Source organism: Thermobia domestica, chromosome 6 (genome assembly GCF_964235325.1).
Source record: "Thermobia domestica chromosome 6, izTheDome1.hap1.1, whole genome shotgun sequence".
Lineage (NCBI taxonomy): Eukaryota > Metazoa > Arthropoda > Insecta > Zygentoma > Lepismatidae > Thermobia > Thermobia domestica.
In genome coordinates, this window is record NC_137459.1 from 263,693,228 (window position 1) to 263,714,972 (window position 21,745).

Here is a 21,745-nt window from a genome sequence, read left to right on the forward strand (position 1 = left end):
TAGTTCTATAGTCAAAATTGAACTAACAAAATAAATAAATAGTGGAAATGCCATATTTTAAATATTCATATTTTTTATTTCTCACAATTTATTTCGAGAATATCGAGACAAGACAAGACGATACTTGGCCCTCGAGACCGGGACCGAGATCAAGACAAGGATTTGTTGATTGAGACGAGACAGATATGATAATCTTCGACTCGAGCCAGGGGCGGATCCAGGACCGACTTCTGGGGAAGGGACGGTGGATTGTCATAATGCTACTTTTAAGGGCTCCAAACTCTGGGATGGATTATATTTATATATAAAAATCAATAAAGTTTCCTCTTCTGGGGGGCGATCGCCCCAATCGCCCCCCTGGATCCGCCCCTGCTCGAGACGGACCTAGACTCAGACCTCTATTTGTCAACCAAGACGAGACCAAGACTCTATTAAATCTCGTCTGGATACCATCTCTCCTCATATAGCCTCACTGCAAAAAGGGATTCTAAACTCAAATAAACCAAAATTTGAGAAATACATTTCTTTTAACATGACTATACAATACTTGTTTTTCTGTTAGTGATATTTAAAAATGTAAGATTTTAGATCAAAAATGGAACATACTGCATGTGAGCAGAACCTATTTTCGATATCACAGTACTAAATGGAGGGGGAGGGGGGGTGCAACGCTAGCTGGTGGTCAGCCTCCTGTCTAACACTATGTAATACAACTGACGTCAGTTACACACTCTTAAAAAGATATTTCTTATTTCTTGAAGTCACTTACGGAGAAAATACGAGGACTTGAATCGTAAATACAGAAGCTTTACTCTACTTGATAACATTTACATGCTTCCCGTAGTTTAGGAGGGAAACATCAAAGCATTATCTTAAAACATCATAATAGTTACAAGAGGTTTTTGATGTTATTGTCAAAACCGTAATGAAGTTGGCCGTACCCATGGGCGGCGATTAGGGGGGGCAAAGGGGGGCAGTTGCCCCCCCACTTTCTGAAGTGACCCATTGATGTATATAGTTTCATTTGGAAATGCAAAGTTATTGTATATATTATTGGTTCATAGAAAAGAATGATGCCATATATTTGCCGTTGAGTGAGAGGTATTGGTTGTTTCTCTTCTGATGGTGTTAAGAAAGCTACAAGATGTTTTAATTGCCACGGAAAATGGTCCAAAATTTAACGTATCGGAGTGCAATAATTCCAACGTACTTTCATTTCTTCGTACAATGTTAGCCAGCCGGTTTGAAACTAATTGAGATAACACTTCCAAAAAAAAAAAAGTATTTCACAAGTTATTCGTTAATTGCATAAAAATTGACAGTTCCTAAAATGAATTTTTTTTTCTAATAGCAAGGAATATTGATAAAAAACAGAGTAATAAGAAACAACTTCTACCTTTTCCATTGCTTTACAATATGCTAGTGAAATAGTGTGTTTAGGGGTGTACTAGTGTATATACAATTAAATTTAGTAAATTCAGCATAATTCTAGGTTTCAGCATTATTTTGTATAACTGGTGTGGAGTGATTCTAAGTATTGTTAAGTTTAGATGTATTCCAAGAAACTGGAAACTGCACCTAATGGCAACGAACATATTTCGGGAAACTGCAAAAGTATTTTTGTAAATGTCGTAGCATTGCACATAGTAGTTACTGTCTTTCTAAGAGTAATAACATATATTTAATAGCATGTGTGGAATTAAAAATATGTTTTCATTAATCCACGGTTTCAATGTAACTTTTGCAAAACAAGCCTCATTATTCATTACAATGATTAATATTATCCTTTCTATTTATTTGTTTTGCAAATTTGTTACTAAATAATCTGATACAATTTTCCAACAGAATTTTAAGATGTTCATGAGTAGGAAATCAAATATCTTCTTACACGTTGCTAGTACCTACTTCCATTGCTCTTGTCAATTTACTTAATAAGATATGAAGTACGATATACGGTGTTTTAACTAAAAAAGATAGTATCCTATTAGTTATACACCCTTTCGTCAAACAAAGTGTTAGCATCAACCAAGTAAACTAACATTGATATACAAATATTTAGATCATGTCTTGCCTCCCCAATTTTAACGTCCAATCGCCGCCACTGGCCGTACCGGAAGTAAGCTGGCATTGTTTCTGTATTGATAGTAGGGTACATAAATCATTAGATCTTGACCTATAAGGAAGAAGTTGGCTTAGTTTGGATAGCCGTAAAATATCGTCATATTTATTTTTATTTAAATAGATATCAAATTTGGGGAATACGCAACAGGAAATTTTATATCTCAAGTTTACTTTGCATTACAAAGCAAAATACATTGCATACAACACATAGACATACACACGCACGCACACCCCATCCACGCACACACCATCCACGCACACACACACACACACACACACAGAGACAGAGGGAAAGATACATATAGTATAATTTATTCGCACATCTGCACCATCTGCTCAAGAAAAGTCTGGATCCGCCACTGCAAATAACGTTTACCATCAACAATCAGCAAACAACAATCAGGAAACGGTAAACAAGGTTGAGAAGTGAAGCAAATCTATTTGCATTGGTGTTAAGGTCGCATTTCGCTTGGCATGTTTGAGAGCAGCCGAACGTTACCGAAGAAAGCCGAAGAGAGCCGAGATGGTTGTGTGCGCAGCGCAGCAAGCAGTTCACGACGAAACTCCGCAAAACGTGGTAGAAGTGTACGGTTCCTTCGTAGAAGCTATGCCCTGAAGTTTAGCATTAAAGTAGAAAAATGCTTACATAGAAGTACTATTGAAATAGTATCGTATCAACGTTTGCTATATAAAATTCTAGAAATGTCACTAGATCACTAAATGGATCATTAAATGCAATGCATTCTTCTTTGATCCTTTGTACTCAAGGGGTATATTTTTGCAACGGGAACAGTATACAGAAAAAACCTCTCGCTAACGAACAAGGACATAATTATTTCTTCATAAATGAGATGTGTCAGTTGTAGAGGAATGGCAACAATTCAGGTTACTCCAGGATTATGCGATAATGAGTTCACTGTATAGTAAATACATTAATTTTTAAAGTAAATATAGATAATAGGCCTACCAAAATACTGTACTCAGTGTTAAAGAGTTGCTGCGGAAATTGGGGGGATTAAAAATTCCGTTTTCAGTCTTGGAAACGAGAACGTATAAATGTTTTCTCGATTTGCTTTATTCAAGTTGAAATAATTGTTTATTCATTGAATTGAAATCTGCTAAAATGTTATTATCGTTAGATTACATACATATCTTTGAAGTGGTGGGGGGCGCGGTGGCTCAGTGGCAGAGCGTTCACCTCCGGTGCTTGGGGTCTCTGGTTCGATCCCAGCTCGCGCCGTGTGGTCTTTGTGCTGTACAAACACCGGATTCGTGGGTTTTCTCGGGGTTTCCCCGTTTCCTCCCACTTTCTTCATTCCATCATTTCACTCATCTCTCATCATCACCGTCCCCTTTAGCCTAACCGACATAAGCGTGGGACGTAAAACTTAAAGATTTTATTTCATATCTTTGAAGTGGGTGGTTCCGGTTCGAATGTTTTGAAGCGCATTTACAGCTTTGATCTAATATTGTGAGGCAGCTGGAGGATTGAAACCATTGGAGCTAGATATAAAAGCTCTGCTGGAAGTGTAGAACTCAGATTTAATTATCCTAGGGAAATCTTCCACTGCATGAACATAATCAAAAATTCATTTAAAAAAATGAACTTGTAAGCATGAAATAAAATAATCTTTCGTTTCTATAGACCGACTACACTTGCTAATTTCGGTCGGCGTGTGACCACACGCCGTCATTAGATTACAGGGAGTTACAGTAATAGTTACTCCCAATAGGCGTGTCACGAAATTCTAGAACTTAAAAATAACTGTTATTTTGTGCAGGGAGTCCATAATTTTACATTAAATACGACACATTTTATTTTTCTCATGGTGTCCTGAACAATGAGTTAAAATCAAATTTGTGGCTCTTGAGTTCTATATATAAGCTATTAATACAAAAAGAATACAGAAAATCAATGCTAGAATCCTTATTATAAAAGACAGGCATGTCAGTGCGTCACGGTAATCCCTAATAGTTAACAGTCCAGTTATAATTATCACTAGCAGGACTGCTTGTCAGCCTGACATCGATAGATGTCGCTAGCACGCAGTCAGTTTGCAGATTTAAAACAATTGTCACGGTTTAATTGCAACTAAGAACTTCATTTCTTAAAAATTTAATGCAGTAGCTGATCTAGTCTGGTACCGGGAATCCTAGGCCCTCCAGTTTTTTGAGAGACAAACATAAGTTTAGCTATTATTTATATATTTTGAAAGTTTATAGTAAACTCATGTTATGCCGATGATAGTCTGGATTCAAGCTGGCCCCCACAGAGTTTTTCCTTCTAGATTCGCCTCTGAATGATCTCATTTTTTTTAAATTAACGTATCATGGTTATGCCTTTTAGGTTCAAGGAGACGAATGATTAATGAAAGTGAATGATTATGAAGCTTCTTTTTTTGCTTTCCCACCGGGAATCGAACACGAGAGTAGTAAATCATCTCTGAGACGTTTGGTAAGGTGATAAAATTCTCTATATAAAAGAAAACGAACGGGGCTTTTTACCAAGCGAGTGGCAGTGGGAATCAGCCTTTGCAATCATCTTCAGTTCCCTAAAACTTTAAGTTGTTGGTTTAGATAAACACATGTTCAGAAAATAAGCAGTCAAAAATATTAGGTGAGCAAAGTTAACCTCTCCCTTCCGCCTAAATTCTCTCACGTCTCTGTCCTAGTTCTAGCTACCGGCCTGGGGCAGGGTGCAAAACTCCGCAATGCGGGGCAGAGGTTACTCTTTCAAAGGAGCGAGCTCCTCCGTGGCTAAGCGGTTAGCCTTTGGCGTGGGAGACCCGGGTTCGATTCCCGGCGGGAGCTCATGTGGTTCGGATTCCACGTTAATCAGTAGGTCCTCGTCTCATATAGCCTCGACGCTAAACTAAAATCAACTCAACTCTTTCAAGGGAGCCTCTCAATGGACCGATTCGATGACCTTTTCAGTTTGGTTGTAGTCTATAATACACGATAGTTTTGAGTGTTAAATAATAAAACTAAACTAACTTAATATGCTTCATATGAAATAAAAAGTAACATTTTGCTCTTATAACTTTCAGACGTTGGTGATTAAATTTGATATGGACCGTAATAATTCCTAGCATTATTTTTCTGTGAAGTGAACAATCAGCTATTCAGTATTTAAGCCGATTGTTGTTAAAACATTGTGTATGCGGAGAGTCCCTTAAAGTACTTTAAAACGCAAATAACGTACTTATGTTTGTTTCAACAATGAGCTATTCTGTCATAATGTGATTTTAATTCACTGAATCTACTGAGACATATTCATTAGGCCCATGTCCAAGTACTAGTTTAAAGAATGGAGGGACAGCAGTACAAATTGGAATAGCGTGCTAACGGTTCCATTAGAGGAAGTGGAAGTTCTAGAAATTTATTATGATCTTTTAATCTGAGATAATCCTACTGACCAAGACTATACGTTAAATATATCGTTATCAATAATATTTAAAAAGGAATCATAATTCGTGCCAAGCTTATGGTCCTTTACCGAAATATATACACAATAACTGTGCTATGCATAAATTTTGGAAGTCTTATAGAACGGTTATGTCCGTCCGGTAAGAGATAGCGAGAAGCGGTTTTTGCAATCGATTTAGCGTCCCAAGCAATCGATTTAACAAACGAGGTCCCATCTCCTTCGTTAACTTTCTATTCAATCCGGAAATGGTATAAATCAACGATTTCCGGTATCAATGTTGAGTGTCATAGAATGAAAACAATTATACATAGCGACAAACGGGTTTTCGCAATCGATTTAGCGTCAAGTGAATGTACTATCACCATACACAACACTTTATCAAAACTGGAATGGGTTGAAATTTATACCACTTCCATTTTCAGTTTTTATTTCCATAGAGAAGAAACAGTAAGAGATATGGAAAAGCGTTTTATTTTATTTTATTTTATTTTATTTTATTCTATTTTTGACTGATCTAGCGTCCCGAGTGTCAGTTTTGTCTCGAATTTCATCTATCTGGTTCAAACCGGAGATGGTGGACATCTATGATTTCCAGTGACAACACTGATCGAATAATGGATAGAAAGGAAATAAATATCGACAAGCAGTTTTCTCTATATAAATTCGGTACCGCAAGAATATGTTTCAGCTCTGATTTTATTCCTCTACTGATGTCAAAAATGAAAATCATCAATTATCACTTCTGGTTGTTTCAACATATTCTCCATAGAGCAAAATCAAAAAGAGATAGCAAATAATGGCGTTTTGATATTGATTCAGTATTGAGGAACAGAATTTACTTTTGATCTTATTTCCCTATTACAACCAGTAGTTAAAGGTGTACTACTTCAAGTTTGAGTGTTAAATTCACATAGTTTGCAGGTGTAGTACGGTAAAACGGAACTCACTTGTTTCAGAATGTTATTACTTAATTGGAAACCCATGTTCAAGTATTTCCTACAACTTGGCTATATTAGTCACCAATAAATAAATGGTATATTGCCAAACCGTTTGGCTATTCTCAAGGAGAGAAAATCAAGCTTAGGTAGACGGTATAAACGACTGGTAAGAATGACTAGCAAGCAATTAAAATGTAAAGAATGGAATGTTCAAACATCATTTAGGTGCAAACGATTTTTTTTTTTTTTTTTTTTTTTTGCAATGTGAAAATAATCGTCTGAGTGACAGTAAATCAAACTTTAGAATTAACCCCTATACCTTAATTTTCCGGCAACATACTACTTTAGCACTTATTCAGAGAGCAATACTCAATGGATTCAAGCTCTGAGAAGTGAAACATGTAAATTATATACAGGGTGCGGAAAAAGTCCCGGAACAGTCCAATATCTCGCGAAGTATAAAGATCAACAAAACAAAAATAACACGTGTTAAATTGGTTTTAGAAATCTATCCAACGATACCAAACGCAACCCCCTATCCCCACCCACTTCGTGGGTACGGGCCTTCGGGAGTAACTTTAAAATTTTAAATGGAAACACCTATTTCTTATTGCATATTTGGATTCTCCAGAAAAAGTGACAGTCATTTGACCTTAAATTGAAAACATTGTCTTCGCAGATGGCGCTTGAGTCGACACACAATAAAAGGTGGTGCAGCAAAACGTTATGAAAATGCGAACTGTCAGTCCCGTGCTCTGTGGCCGTACGGCTAGCATACTGGCTTACAGAGTCTGAGGTTGTGAGTTCGCTCCGTGTTCAAGGAAATCTTCTTTCTTTCATTTCCCCAAATAAATTCCATTTAACTCCAATTAATCCTTTTTTGAAGTTACATAGAATACCAATTTCGATGATTGTTTTGCAAACTAGCTTCATGAAGCAGTTCTTAGTAATAGGGTTACTTACAACAAAAAATAAACGATTTTTGTCGCCATTTGTATTTTCTTGCAAATATGGACAAGTACATTATTCCTTATCGAAGTTAAAATGTGTGAATTCATTATTTGGGTGTAAAAAATCACATTAAAATGTGACTCTGATCGGGAATCGAACTCAGGGTCTCTGGTTCTACAGTCCAGTATGCTAACCGCATGGCCACAGAGTACGATGTCGAGCTATCATATTTTCATAACGCTTTGCGGTCCTTTTTTTTGTGTGTGTGTGCCAATTCAAGTGCGATCCGTGAAGGCACTGTTTTCAATTTTGGGTCAAACCACAGTAACTTTTTCTGGAGAATCGAAATGTGTACTAAAAAATTGGGGTTTCTATTTAAAATTTTAAAGCTATCCCCGTACTCCCGAAGGGTATAGGGATAGGGGGTTGTGTTTAGTATCATTGGATAGCTTTCTCAAAACTATTTAACACGTGTTATTTTTTTTTACTGATGTTTATACTTCGCGAGATATTGGACCGTTCCGGGACTTTTTCCGCACCCTGTAGGTAAGATGTTTGTCCGCAAATTCGTCCTCAACCGCTGCACTGATTTTGAAGATTTTCAGCACATGAGCGCACCGTGGTCTAGCTTAAATTTTGATTATGTTGCTTTAATTAAAGTGCGCATCCTAAGGAGGAAGTGGGGTTCAAAATTTATGCAAACAATTGAGTACTTCACTATCCTGTCAACTTAAGAAGTTATAACTTGATATATGAATTCTTCATTTAAAATAAGTATATTCGTGTCGCACGTTTTTGAAAATTCCCGTTTTAAAGGGAGGAACTATATAGGTCTATATAAAACGTATGTATTTATACGTGTATGTATATAGGCGCGGATCCAAAAGGAGGACTATAGGGTCTATAGCCTCCTTGACGCTCAGGTGTACACTGGATAAAGTTGACTTCAATCCTACTTCCTTTACACTGGTTAAAGCGTCAAACTACGATTTAGCCCCTCCCTTGATCATATCATAAATTCGCGGCTGTATGTTCCTCCGCAACTCTGGAACACGTGGAGTAATTTCAACCAAATTTGATACACATATGGTCTAATATCTGAAGAATAGTGTGGGGGGTAAGACAGCTGTACCACATGTAGAGGTGTGAAGGGGACGTGAAAAAGTAATACAAAACTGCCAATATTAGTATCAGATTGCTGAGATGGATATTGACACTCCAGATGCCGTTTAAGTTCAGCCGCCATCGTTCCTAGAGGTGAGAGGGAGTGAAAACTATAATATTCAAAATGGCTGAGATTAGTGTCGAATCCATAGGTTTCGGTGTCAGGAAAACGACTGACCCGTTTAAAGTGCCTTTTGGAACATAGTATCTACCTCTCCTTTATCATTACAGTTTCATTGAAATGCTTATCCTAAGAGATGATGAGGGTTCAAATTCTTCCCACAAAGCTATTTTCCCCGTGCGAAGATCGGATATTTCATCTAGTGTATACTTAAAACAGTAAGCTTTAATATCAATTATCTGTTAATTTTTTTTTTACCATTGTCCTTCCAAAGTAGGCAATTGGTACTACGTTGAAAGCTTCGTAAGAAGTTAGTCTTTGTAATAATAAAATATTATGAGCGTTAAACATGTTTCTGGAACAAGTAAAACCCATGAATGGCTTGAAACAGAAGACGAAACATTTTACCACTACAATAGAGCCGTCTCGTCGTTCCACGGAGCCAGGGATGAAAATGGTGTACATAAGAATTTCCCCAGTTAATTGTACTGTACATAATAGTAACACCTCACAAAATATTTAAAACATAGAAATAAAAATTGATAATAATAATCCTTTTCCTGTAGGCCCTGTACAGAAAGATAAACCGAATTTTAAAACACTTTTGTCACATTATTCAAATAATTACGTTGAATATGAAAATGATATATTTAAGTTTTACGTCTCACGGTTATGCCTGTTAGGCTAAAGGAGACGGTGATGATGAGACATGAGTGAAATGGTGGAATGAAGAAAGTGGGAGGTAACGGGAGAACCCCGAGAAAACCCACGAGCAGGGTGTTTGTCCACCACAAAGTACACACGGCGCGAGCTGGGATCGAATCAGGGACCCCAAGCACCGGAGGTGAATGCTCTACCACTGAGCCACCGCCCCTCCACTACGTTGAATATGAATTAGTGTTGTTAATACAATTTATCGTGAAGTTACAAAAAAATGTTACACTCAAAAAAATGTAGAAAGAGATACTGTAAGTGGTTTTATTGCATTTAATAATATTTTGCTAACGATCAGTAACGTACACAAAATTTCATCAAGGTGAGAACACATGCTGACGTAAGAAAGTAGAAAAATACATTGACAACTGGAAGAAGAACAGGGGCCCTCGGGACTCAGATGGTCATAACTGTTGAAGAAAAACTGGTCGGAGTAGGGAGTTTGGGCGCCATAGACGCCAGGGGCCGAAGCCAGTATAGTCCAGACTAACGCCATTCGAGACATTTTAGAAGGGCTCAAGTTTGTTCTATTTAGAACGAATTTCAAGAAATTAAATAATCATTTATAGTAAAATTACAAACTAAACCAACTTTTCTCATCAGGAGTTAAGGTATCAGAAGGACAAGAGAGTCACACGCGGATTACAATGAGTCATATGTCTTCATCTACACAAAGAGTGCTACAAGAGGCAATTGTCGTTTTCTTAAGCAGATACCAGGAGATGTATATGGTATTATTTTTAGATAATGTAGGTCTTGACCTTCAAGGAAACTATTTTGTGTGTGTATGCTCAAAATATAAGTTGACATTTACTAGAACTGGTAGGCCTAGAAAGTATTTTATAAAGGATTTCTGAGTAATTGGTTCAATAGTTATCACTATCTCTACCAATATGGTCGATTTGAACCAAAAATGATTATCTTGAAATATTTTTTTTAATAATCCTGCATCAGTTCATCTTTCTACAATGTTTTGAATATTACTCTTACCTTACTTTCAATTGAAATCATGACCCGTCCATTCAAGAGTTTTTATCTCGTGGATATCCTTGCGTATTTATTATTATTACTATTATCCTTGAAAACTGTGTTGTCTAGATACAACTGTAAGAGGATTAGTAAGGAGAAAGCGGTACGCTATTGTTATACTAGGATAAGAGGCATAGGATGTAAGTGAGCCGCCCTGTTGCATTTGCTGCAACAATGAGTTGCCTAGTTACTGATAACTTCTTTCACATGTACGCTCGTTTCTAACCGTATTATTTGCTTTATTTTCTTTACGTTACTTTCCTTGACCCAGTCAAACACAGTCTTATCAACGTCGTCTAACTATTCGTCATGATTTGCAAGGAAACTGACAACCATCCAATTCTTCGACGGCGATCTCCGTTGTTCGTCGCCGCCCCATCAGAATCCTCCCATTTTGGATGAAAACGACAAATTAATTGTATATAAAAAGCCATGCAGTGTCTGTATAAATATTTGAAAATGTATTCCACGATTCTCATTCTTCTTTAGCTTGAAACTCAAACGATTGAGGTCTGGATATGTTACATGTTAGTACTGTGCCTTTCTTATAGGGCTCATAAAGTTCTAGCAGCTGAGAAGGTTCTAACTTACCAACTAAGCTTCATAAATGATCAGCTTCTTTCTTGAAGCGCTCCTTAAGTTCGTTCTCTTCAGCAGCTACAACCAATTTTTTAGACTACTAGCACCACGCAATAACTATATTAAAAAATGTATACAACAATTAAATTATATTACGCAAAAGGAGGTCGTTATCTTGAACAAACACGAATCTATGCAATTGTCTACTTCTCCCTCTCAGCTGGTTGGACGTTCCGTCTACTTTCCCACAGCATATGATTATTTTTCCTTAAGGCATTTTTAAATATATCTTCCGCTGCGAACATTCCAAATTCGTACTCAGGATTCAATCTTGTCCTTTTGTCGAAAATTACATTGGCTTTGCGAAACTCAAAGAAATTCTGATCCAATTCTCCATTTGCTACAGTTCATGGGAGACTACCTACAAACAATTGTTTCACCGACCTGTAACGGATCTTATCCCAAACGAATCTTTCTTCCTACAAATCAATCCTACTAATTTCGAAAAGCAAACTGGTACGATTTTGTGTCAAATGATTAACATCAGTACCATTCACTTCTGTTAATTCTTTCAGTGAAATATGTTCACACTGTAAACGACATTTAGGTAACAAATCCTCTATAGAACAATATCCGTTCCTGTCGTTGTAAGTACACAGCAATTTGGAATGAGGGTCCTTTTCTAGCAAATACGAGTATGCCACTGTCATAATGTGACCTTCGAAGAAAGGAGATTCAAAGAAAGAATCTGACCTTATAATGTCATCAACAGGTCCCACAGAAAAAAATGTTTCAAGAAACAGATCCCACGTGAGCTGTAGAATTCTCACTTGGCGTGGAGGTTATTTGCTTCGCAGCACCGTTGGATGTGTTGAAGACCTTTTGATTGAGCTTCATTGTGAGTCAATGTGACAATGGATCCACATTTGGCGACGAAAATCCTAATAAGACTAGTTGCAGCGCCGATCTCCAGAACACGTTTGCCAGAGAACTAACGGTAGGTGTTCCCACAGACACCATGCTAACACTGGAGCCGCAGGACACGTGCACAAATTGTAGTTCGCTTGCATCTGCTCCATTATAATTATTTCAAGGGATTCAACGTCATTTCCTGGTTTGTGAATACTTGATTTAAGAACAAACCGCTTCACTTGCTATATAATTCCATCGGACATTATCGTCTACTTTGACCTACAGCGCCACTTCTGCTTCCAAACCAACTATTAGCAAGTTAAAATCGTTGAATGTAAGAGTTTACATAATATACTAATGCTCGTATAAGGATATGTTCCTTATGTGAGTGTAACAATGCCTCACTCGAGATTTCCTTCTTTAATTCAAAAACAAGTTATGTAGGCCTTCATCAATGTGGAAACTATCGCAAAACGTTCAACAAATTTAGGTTACCTTATCGTTTTTAACGATGTAACCTATGTACATTACTGTTCTTCCCCACTCTAACTCCTAATTTCCAAAGAAGAAAAGACGGCAGACACTACTTTCTCATTCTATGAATTGTATCAAGATGTGTTTACATATAAAGTTCTATCTGTCTCTTCCGTAACTACTAGTTTATTTTTTTTATCTATGTATGAGGAATGTGTGGCAGATTAATGACGATTGAGGCGTGAAGCCCATTGGGGCACAATCCTTCTGAGGAGCAAGGTTGGAATGTTAACTGTTCTTGATATTTCTGTGTTGGTGTCCCAGTCGTGTTTGGAATAAATGGAAAGGACGGTAGGTGCTACTAACTGTGATTTCCCTCTTTAACTCTAAAATAAGTTATATAGACATTCTTGAATGAGGAAAATAGTACAAAACGTTCCTCAATTTGAGGCCACCTCACCACTCTTAACGATGGAGGGGTTCATTCGCCACCGTACCGTTTTTCCATGAAAATACGAAACCCGTATTCCCCCATTTTACGTCTACAATATCTGTACACAATTTGATTCACTTCGGTTCACTCTCTTTGCCTTTCAGGCGTCAAATAACAAAATTTTGGGTGGGGTTTTTTGCCCCCTAAAACCGCCTTTCCGCAGAAAATAAAAAAAACGTATTCCTTTATTTTCTGGGTATTGTCCATACAAAAAGTTTCGTTGCAATTCTTCATCTCCTTTACACACATCTGTCATACTGTTACTAGCACTTTTAATATTTCGTGACCAAAGGTTTGGAAGGGTCCGTGCCCCACCCAACTGTTTTTTCCAGGAAAACACGAAAGCCGTATTCCTTCATTTTACGTCTGCAATATCTGTGCACAATTTTATTCACTTCGGTTCAGTTGTTCTTGCCTTTTCTGTGTCAACTTTCAAAATATTTGTGGCTTTTTATATTAAATCTTTACATTATGTAACTTTTTTCTTATGATTTTTTTTTGGAGGGAGGAGAGAAATACTTTCCTTTGATATCTGTTTCTTGTAATTTATCTTGTTTGAACTGTAAGTAAGATAATTTTCTAAGTTTTGATGTCATCCAACTCCGTCACGATAATAAAATTGTCATTATTAACAATTTGTTTTATTCTCTTATTTGCAGTTTGCCACTCTGATATATTTGTTACAAAATTGAGGTTTGGTCCAATGCCTTTTGAATTCGCAACCAACCCAACCACCGAGCGTTTTGGGTGGACTGCTGTTGCAAGTAAAAGAGAATGCACTTTTGGTGTCGTGTATACATACGAGAACGTGAATTTTGTTATTGACCTCATACACAAGGTTCATCTCACTCAAACTTTTATAATTTTCGGAGATGGTCGAGCATTCACCTCTGGACCACTTCGTATGGATTGACCCAGCATTCAGTCAGGTCTTTACACAAGTAAAATTGTAAGTAGATGACGCACGAAACATTCTTCCATTCTGAGATGAATCTCTATGGCTCAGAGCGTGTTTCCGGTGAACACCATATATTAATCTCAATATTGTTGTGTATGTGATGTATTATTTCATTACATACCTGCAACATTATTTCATTATATATATTCAAATAAATGAAAACACTGACCAGGCATGAAGCAGAAAATGCTTGAAAGTAGGTGAAAATATCAAATCTAGAACAACTGCTGGAAATAAGTTTGTAAATCAATGTTTCATTGACAGAACTTCTGCAATTTTCCCTATTCTGCGAGGAGGTATTGCTTGTCACATTAAGTATGTCTTGAAATTGAAATTAAAACATTTGAAAAAGTTATCACCTCGCCGGAATTTGAATCCGGGCAGTCAAATAAAAGTTCAATGCTATAACCACTTACCTACATTTTCTTTAATAATATAGCACTCAATCTCATTCTTTCAGGACAAGTGAGACTTTTATATATCACACTTGAGTGAACCAGTGACATGAGTGTTAGTTCAAGCTCAACAATTGAGTTGCGTAAGTTGTGCTTTTACGTAAAAATACACATCTATGATTTTCATTAAACATAAATTAAAAAGCAAAAATCCAACTATCGTGTCTTCGGATGTCATGTCTAAAGATTTATCACCAGAGAAATCTTGAATTTTGGGATTATTCTTTTTATCCAGCGGAAATCGAACCGCATGACGTCGCGCTAATGCAACGCCGTTTGGTCTTCTTAGTCTTGAAATTTAATTTGCGCATATCGGAGCTACAAGGCAAGACATCCTTGTCTTACTTTGTAGCCTTCGGAGCTACAAGGCATCTCTAAATAACCTCGGTCAGTAGCCCAATGAAGCAATGATATCCCGTCGTCATATTTCACATTTACGCTCGTTCCTAACTGAATTAAATGCTCTGCTTTCTTCTTGTTACCTTCCTTGACCCAGTCAGCATTGTCTTATCAGTGTTGCCTAACTGTTCGTCGTGATTTGTAATACAACTGACAGCAACCCAACTGGACGACTTGTTCTTCGTCGCCGTTCCCATCACAATCCTCCCAATTTGGATGAAAACGAGAAATTAATTTTATATGAGAAGCTACGGCAGTGTCTCTATTCATATTTCCCAACTTAATCCACGAATCCACTGTCTACTTTTCTTTCTTGAAACTCAAGTTAACGGGGTCTGGATATATTGCATGGCCATACAGTGGCTTGTTCATAGAAACCATAAGCTTCCAGCTAAAGTCCCTAAATGATCAGCCACTCTTCTGAAGTGCTTCTCAAGTTCGTTGTCTTCAACAGCTGTAGCCATTTTTTTCACTACCAGCATCACGCAATAACTATATAGACCTTCGTCAATGAGGAAAATGTAGACCTTCAGTTATCAGACCAAACAAGTTATATAGACCATCGTCAATGACGAAAATATCTCAAGTACAGGCAATGAGGACTCATCGCCTAGATCTCAACTGTACAAATCCTGAGATCCGGGTCGAGGTGAATTGGTTGAGCTTGGATAAGGATATGATGAGGATGGAGCTTGCGTTAGGGATATTTGATTCCTCAAGTTGACACTGTCTCATCGTTTTTAACACATTGACTGCCGTAAAGCCACATATGGGCTTCACATAGTTCTTCATAGGGGCCATGAAACCAACTTGCGGGCTTCACATTTCTTCTTTTTCAAGTCGTGATTTCCACGCATGGGATTTAGTCTTGGCTTTGCTAAAGGAGTTTATGTGGCCATGCGGCCCTGAAGTAAAATACCTATGAATGGCCTGCAGCGCAGATGAAAAGTATTGTTTCTGCACGTATGCAAATTTATGCTAATTCATTCAGGATAAAACGTTTGATGGCTCCGGAGGTCGGAATTGAATTTCGGCCTTGGCAGTCAACGTGTTATTGATTTTGTCGATTAACATTACTATTCTTCCTCACTTTAACTACTAATTTCCACAGAAGAAAACACGACAGACATTACTTTCTCATTCTTTGAATTGTACGAAGATTACTGAAAATAGAAAGTTCTGTCCGGATCTTCAGGAAATGTTATTTTCCTTATCTTTGTGTGAGGAATTTGTGGCAGATTACTGAACACTCTGGGTTGAAGCCCATTGTGGTTACAATCATTCTCAAGAGGAAGGTCGGAATTTTAACTGTCTTCGATATTTCTGTGTTCGTCTCCCTGTCGTGTTTGGAAAAATTGGAAACAGTGAGGTGCTACTGACGAATGCAATGCCGCTTAGCCTTCTTCGTCTTGAATACTAATTTCCACTTTCGGAGTTACAAGGCAAGACATCATCTCCAAATTAACACGGTCTGATACCCAATGAATCAATGCCACACCATCGTTATCTTTCACATATACGCTCGTTTCTAACCGTATTATTTGCTTTATTTTCTTTACGTTACTTTCCTTGACCAAGTCAAACACAGTCTTATCAGCGTCGTCTAACTATTCGTCATGATTTGCAAGGAAAATGGCAACCACCCAATTCTTCGACGGCGCTCTCCGTTGTTCGTAGCCGCACCATCAGAGTCCTCCCATTTTGGATGAAAACGACAAATTAATTGTATATAAAAAGCCATGCAGTGTCAGTATAAATATTTGAAAATGTATTCCACGATTCTCATTCTTCTTTAGCTTGAAACTCAAACGATTGAGGTCTGGATATGTTACATGTTAGTACTGTGCCTTTTTTATAGGGCTCATAAAGTTCTAGCAGCTGAGAAGGTTCTAACTTACCAACTAAGCTTCATAAATGATCAGCTTCTTTCTTGAAGCGCTCCTTAAGTTCGTTCTCTTCAGCAGCTACAACCAATTTTTTAGACTACTAGCACCACGCAATAACTATATTAATAAATGTATACAACAGTTAAATTATATTACGCAAAAAGGGGTCGTTATCTTGAATAAACACGAATCAATGTAATTGTCTACTTCTCCCTCTCAGCTGGTTGGACGTTCTGTCTACTTTCCCACAGCATATGATTATTTTTCCTTAAGGCATTTTTAAATATCTCTTCCGCAGCGAACATTCCAAACTCGTACTCAGGATTCAATCTTGTCCTTTCGTCGAAAATTACGTTGGCTTTGCGAAACTCAAAGAAATTCTGCTTCAATTCTCCATTTGCTACAGTCCATGGGAGTTACCTACAAACAATCGTTTCACCGACCTATAACGGATCTTTTCCGAAACGAATATTTCTTCTTACAAATCAATCCTAATAATTTTGAAAAGCAAACTGGTACGATTTTGTGTCAAATGATTAACATCAGTACCAACCATTTCTGTTAATTCTTTCAGTGAAATATGTTCACACTGTAAATGACATTTAGGTAACAAATCCTCTATAGAACAATATCCGTTCCTGTCGTAAGTACACAGCAATTTGGCATGAGGGTCCTTTTCTAGCAAATACGAGTATGCCACTGTCATAATGTGACCTTCGAAGAAAGGAGATCCAAAGAAATAATCTGACCCTATAATGTCATCAACAGGTCCCACAGAAAAAAGTGTTTCAAGAAACAGATCCCACGTGAGCTGTAGAATTCTCACTTGGCGTGGAGGTTATTTGCTTCGCAGCACTGTTGGATGTGTTGAAGACCTTTTGATTGAGTTTAACTGTCAGTCAATGTGACAATGGATCCACATTTGGCGACGAAAATCCTGATAAGACTAGTTGCAGCGCCGATCTCCAGAACACGTTTGCCAGAGAGCTCACGGTCGGTGTTCCCACAGACACCATGCTAACACTGGAGCCGCACGACACGTGCACGAATTGTAGTTCGCTTGCATCTGCTCCATTATAATTATTTCAAAGTATTCAACGTCTTTTGCAGGTTTGTGAATACTTGATTTAAAAACAAACCGCTTCACTTGCTATATAACTCCATCGGACATTAGCGTCTACTTTGACCTACAGCGCCACTTCTGCTTCCACACAAACAATCAGCAAGTTAAAATCGTTGGATGTAGGATTTTACACTAGATACTAATGCTCGTATAAGGATTCCTGCTTTAATTCAAAAACAAGTTATGTAGGCCTTCATCAATGTGGAAAGTATCACAAAACGTTCCACAAGTTTAGGTTACTTTATCGCTTTTAACGATGTAACCTATGTACATTACTGTTTTTCCCCACTCTAACTCCTATTTTCCAAAGAAGAAAAGACGGCAGACAATATTTTCTCATTCTATGAATTGTACCAAGATGTGTTTAAATATAAAGTTCTATTTGTCTCTTCCGTAACTACAAGTTTATTTTTTTATCTATGTATGAGGAATGTGTGGCACATTACTGACATTTGAGGCGTGAAGCTCATTGGGGCTCAATCCTTCTGAAGAGCAAATTCGGAATGTTAACTGTTCTTGATATTTCTGTGTTGGTGTCCCAGTCGTGTTAGGAATAAATGGAAAGGACGGTAGGTGCTACTAACTGCGATTTCCCTCTTTAACTCTAAAATATGTTATATAGACCTTCATGAATGAGGAAATTCAAATTCGATGCTTGAAACATTATGCCATATTTACGATATACAAATTGCTCCTACCTATTTCATACGTTGTACCATTCCATTTCTCCTTTTTCAGTTTTTTACTATAAATTAGCGCCATGAGTACCAAACATCAAATCCTATTTCTTGGAATCGAGAACGCTGAGTTGCGTGACGTCTCTCCTATCTCCGATATGTGCCTTTTATATAGGGGAGAAATCTTTCCTGTACAAACAATCTTACGTAGTTGTAAGAAAGTGCTGGGCGATAAAGTGAAATACTCCGCTATTGAACACACATAACAAATCTAGACCTGTTGTAAACATGCAGTCAACGACGGAGAGATGGACATTCGTAATCATACTGCATCCTCTTAAAATTCTTCAAATTTTACTCGTTAGTATCAGCCACCGTAAACACTCTCATAACCGTAAACCCTCTCATAACTGTCTGTAATAACGGATGATCGTAGTATTACATCCAATGTGACAGGTACAATGAGAACTTACTTTACTTAACTTTTTTCAATATTTCTGACATCAGATCAAAGCTACAAACTAATGCCAAGTGTATACCTTGCAGACCCTCTGTAGGGCTACTTTTATTCAAAGGTAGTCAATGCTTATCAAAACTGGAAAAAATGTGGAGCATCTCAACCAGAAAGTTTTGTTCTCTATCTCTTTCTCAATAATATTTCTTACTTTAATGAACTAATGATCTCATGAGGTAATAATCATACAATCAAATCATAATTAATGAAAGAATAAACAATCGTGATTCCTTATAATTTCTCTCCAAACCTAATTATTTTAACTGTGGAGCGGTGACCGAGGTTCCAACTAGGTTTCGTGCAGTTTCAGGCTATTTGTACGGCCATGACACTGATATGATTTGGAAGGTACAAAAGAATGTACAAGGTAAGATTTTGCTGTATGTTCAGTTTATTCAGATTAGACTTCTTGTTAACGTTTACTTTTACTAAAGATTTTCCACTTACGTTGACTTCTTAACGTAAATCTTTGATTTTGGACATAGCACCTAAATTTCATTTTTCCTAAGCTTCTATGTGGCTAAGCAGTTATCGATCGCGCCTTTGGTGTATAAGTCCTAGGTAGATTCCACTGCGAGATTTCATGTGGTTCGGATTTCAATTTAACCAGTAGATTCCACCTCACTGCTGAAAGGAACATCAAACTCAAAATCCACAACATATTTTTCCGGTTCTTGACTTTACTCTAGCTTAAATAATTTCCTCAAGATTTTAATCAAGTGTTGCTTCTGATAGTGTCTTATATTTCTCAGTAGGGATTAGTTTCGAATTTTAGTCTTCAAACGTAAGTAACATATATAAACGAATCAATGTGTAGTACTATGGTTTGACATTATTATATTTTTCACATCGATAGATATATTAAAAGCAGAAGGTAACAAATTGTTTTTTGCTAGTCATTTTTTACGTGAATCAGAATGTAGGAATATATTCGTGATTGCCCACTACAGCCCACTACTATGCAGGACGCAACCACGTAAAACACATGTACACATGCTTGAATTTTAACCGAGTGCTCTAATCTGTCATTCAATTATATTTTCTCCTCAATACTTATTGTGTTATTATAAATGCCTATTATCATCTTTACAATCAATAGGAAACTGTGCATAAGATAATATAGTCTAAAATAGGGGGTAGTCTTGAGTGCATTGAATTATACCATGCTTGCAATGATGAAATAGGTAGGTACTCTCTCCTTTGAAGTAGATCATTGAGCTTGCAATAGCAGTTTTCTTTCTTTCTTAAAAATAGTCCCTAATTTGTTCGGTTTGGTTTATTTACTATATGCATTACACTTTTTCATTTGATATATAATTGCAGTACTGTGGGATAATGACATACATATATTGACACTTCTTCCACTGGTCAAAATTTCATTCACTAGGGTTTTTTAACCACATTTTAAGTTACATTTGACTAACTACAGCACAACAATGGAAAATACTCTCTACTGCCTTCTAACACTAGTTATGAATTTCTAATAAATATTACTTATGCGCATAGCTACTAAAATAGTCTAACGTCAAAATCAAATACGTTTGTACTCAGTCGTACAGTCATAGGAGTGTAAGAGGTACATCCTAGCAATGATAGGGACGTAAAATAGTTAATACCAAAAAGCCAATGTTGAATTAGCACGAATGCTATACGTTATTTGCATGTGTGGAATCTTAACTTTCGCCGCAAAACAGAACTCCTCACGATGACCAATACGGTTGTCAGCTTCAAAATAAATATTCACTGAAGATATGAGGTCATTAAAGGAACTACCATTACAAATCGCCATTTTCTTAATACGATCAAAATAAGTTATCAAACGCTTGGTGAAAAAATTATCAATCCACTTACTGCATTATCTGCTACCTACATACATTAGAATTAACTGTGGAGCGATAACTGTGGTTACAATTTGATGTCGTACAGTTTCAGGCTATCTGTGCTACCAATGAGACTAGAATGGTTTGGAAGGTACAAAGAACATGTACAGGGTCAGATTTTTCATGTTCACTTGATTCATTAAATCAATTTTATGATCATTAAAATCAATAGAAAACTATATATTTCGATAAAATAGCCTAACTTTTGGTATAGTTTAGATATACTTTTGGAAATACCCATCAGCATAATCAAACGTTGATCAAAATCTAATACGTTTTTACTGCTTCGTGCCGTCAGAAGAGTGTAAGAGCACCATCGTAACAATCATAAGCAAGTAAAATTAGTAATACCAAACAACGAATGATGGAGTAGCAGGAATGTTATACGTTCTCTGCAGTGGGAAGTCATACGGTTTGAATTGTTCACCAGGAAAAATTTGGTTGACAGCTTGAAAATAAATATTCACTAAGTATATGAGGTCGTTAAAGAAAGTACCATTAACAATCGTCAACTTTTAATACGATCAGAACTTCTCAAACTCGTGCTAAAAATTAACCAATACACTTACTGATTTGTCTGCTACTTACATATATTAAGCATTAACTGTGGAGCGGTGACGGAGGTTCCAACTAAGTGCAGTACAGTCTCAGGCCATATGTACGTCCCATGACACTAAAATGATTTGGAAGATACAAAAGACATATAAAGGATAAGATTTTGCTTTATGTTCAGTTATATCAAATTAGACATCTTGTTAGGTTTACTTCTAATAAAGGTTTTCCAATTAAGATGACTTTTTTTCATTTATAACTTTGAAATAGGACATAGAGAACCTTAAATTTACTTTTTCTTCATTCCTTTGTGGCTAAGCGGTTAAGTGAGGAATCAAACATTGGCTGGGAAATTAAATTCTTCACGAGGAACAATAC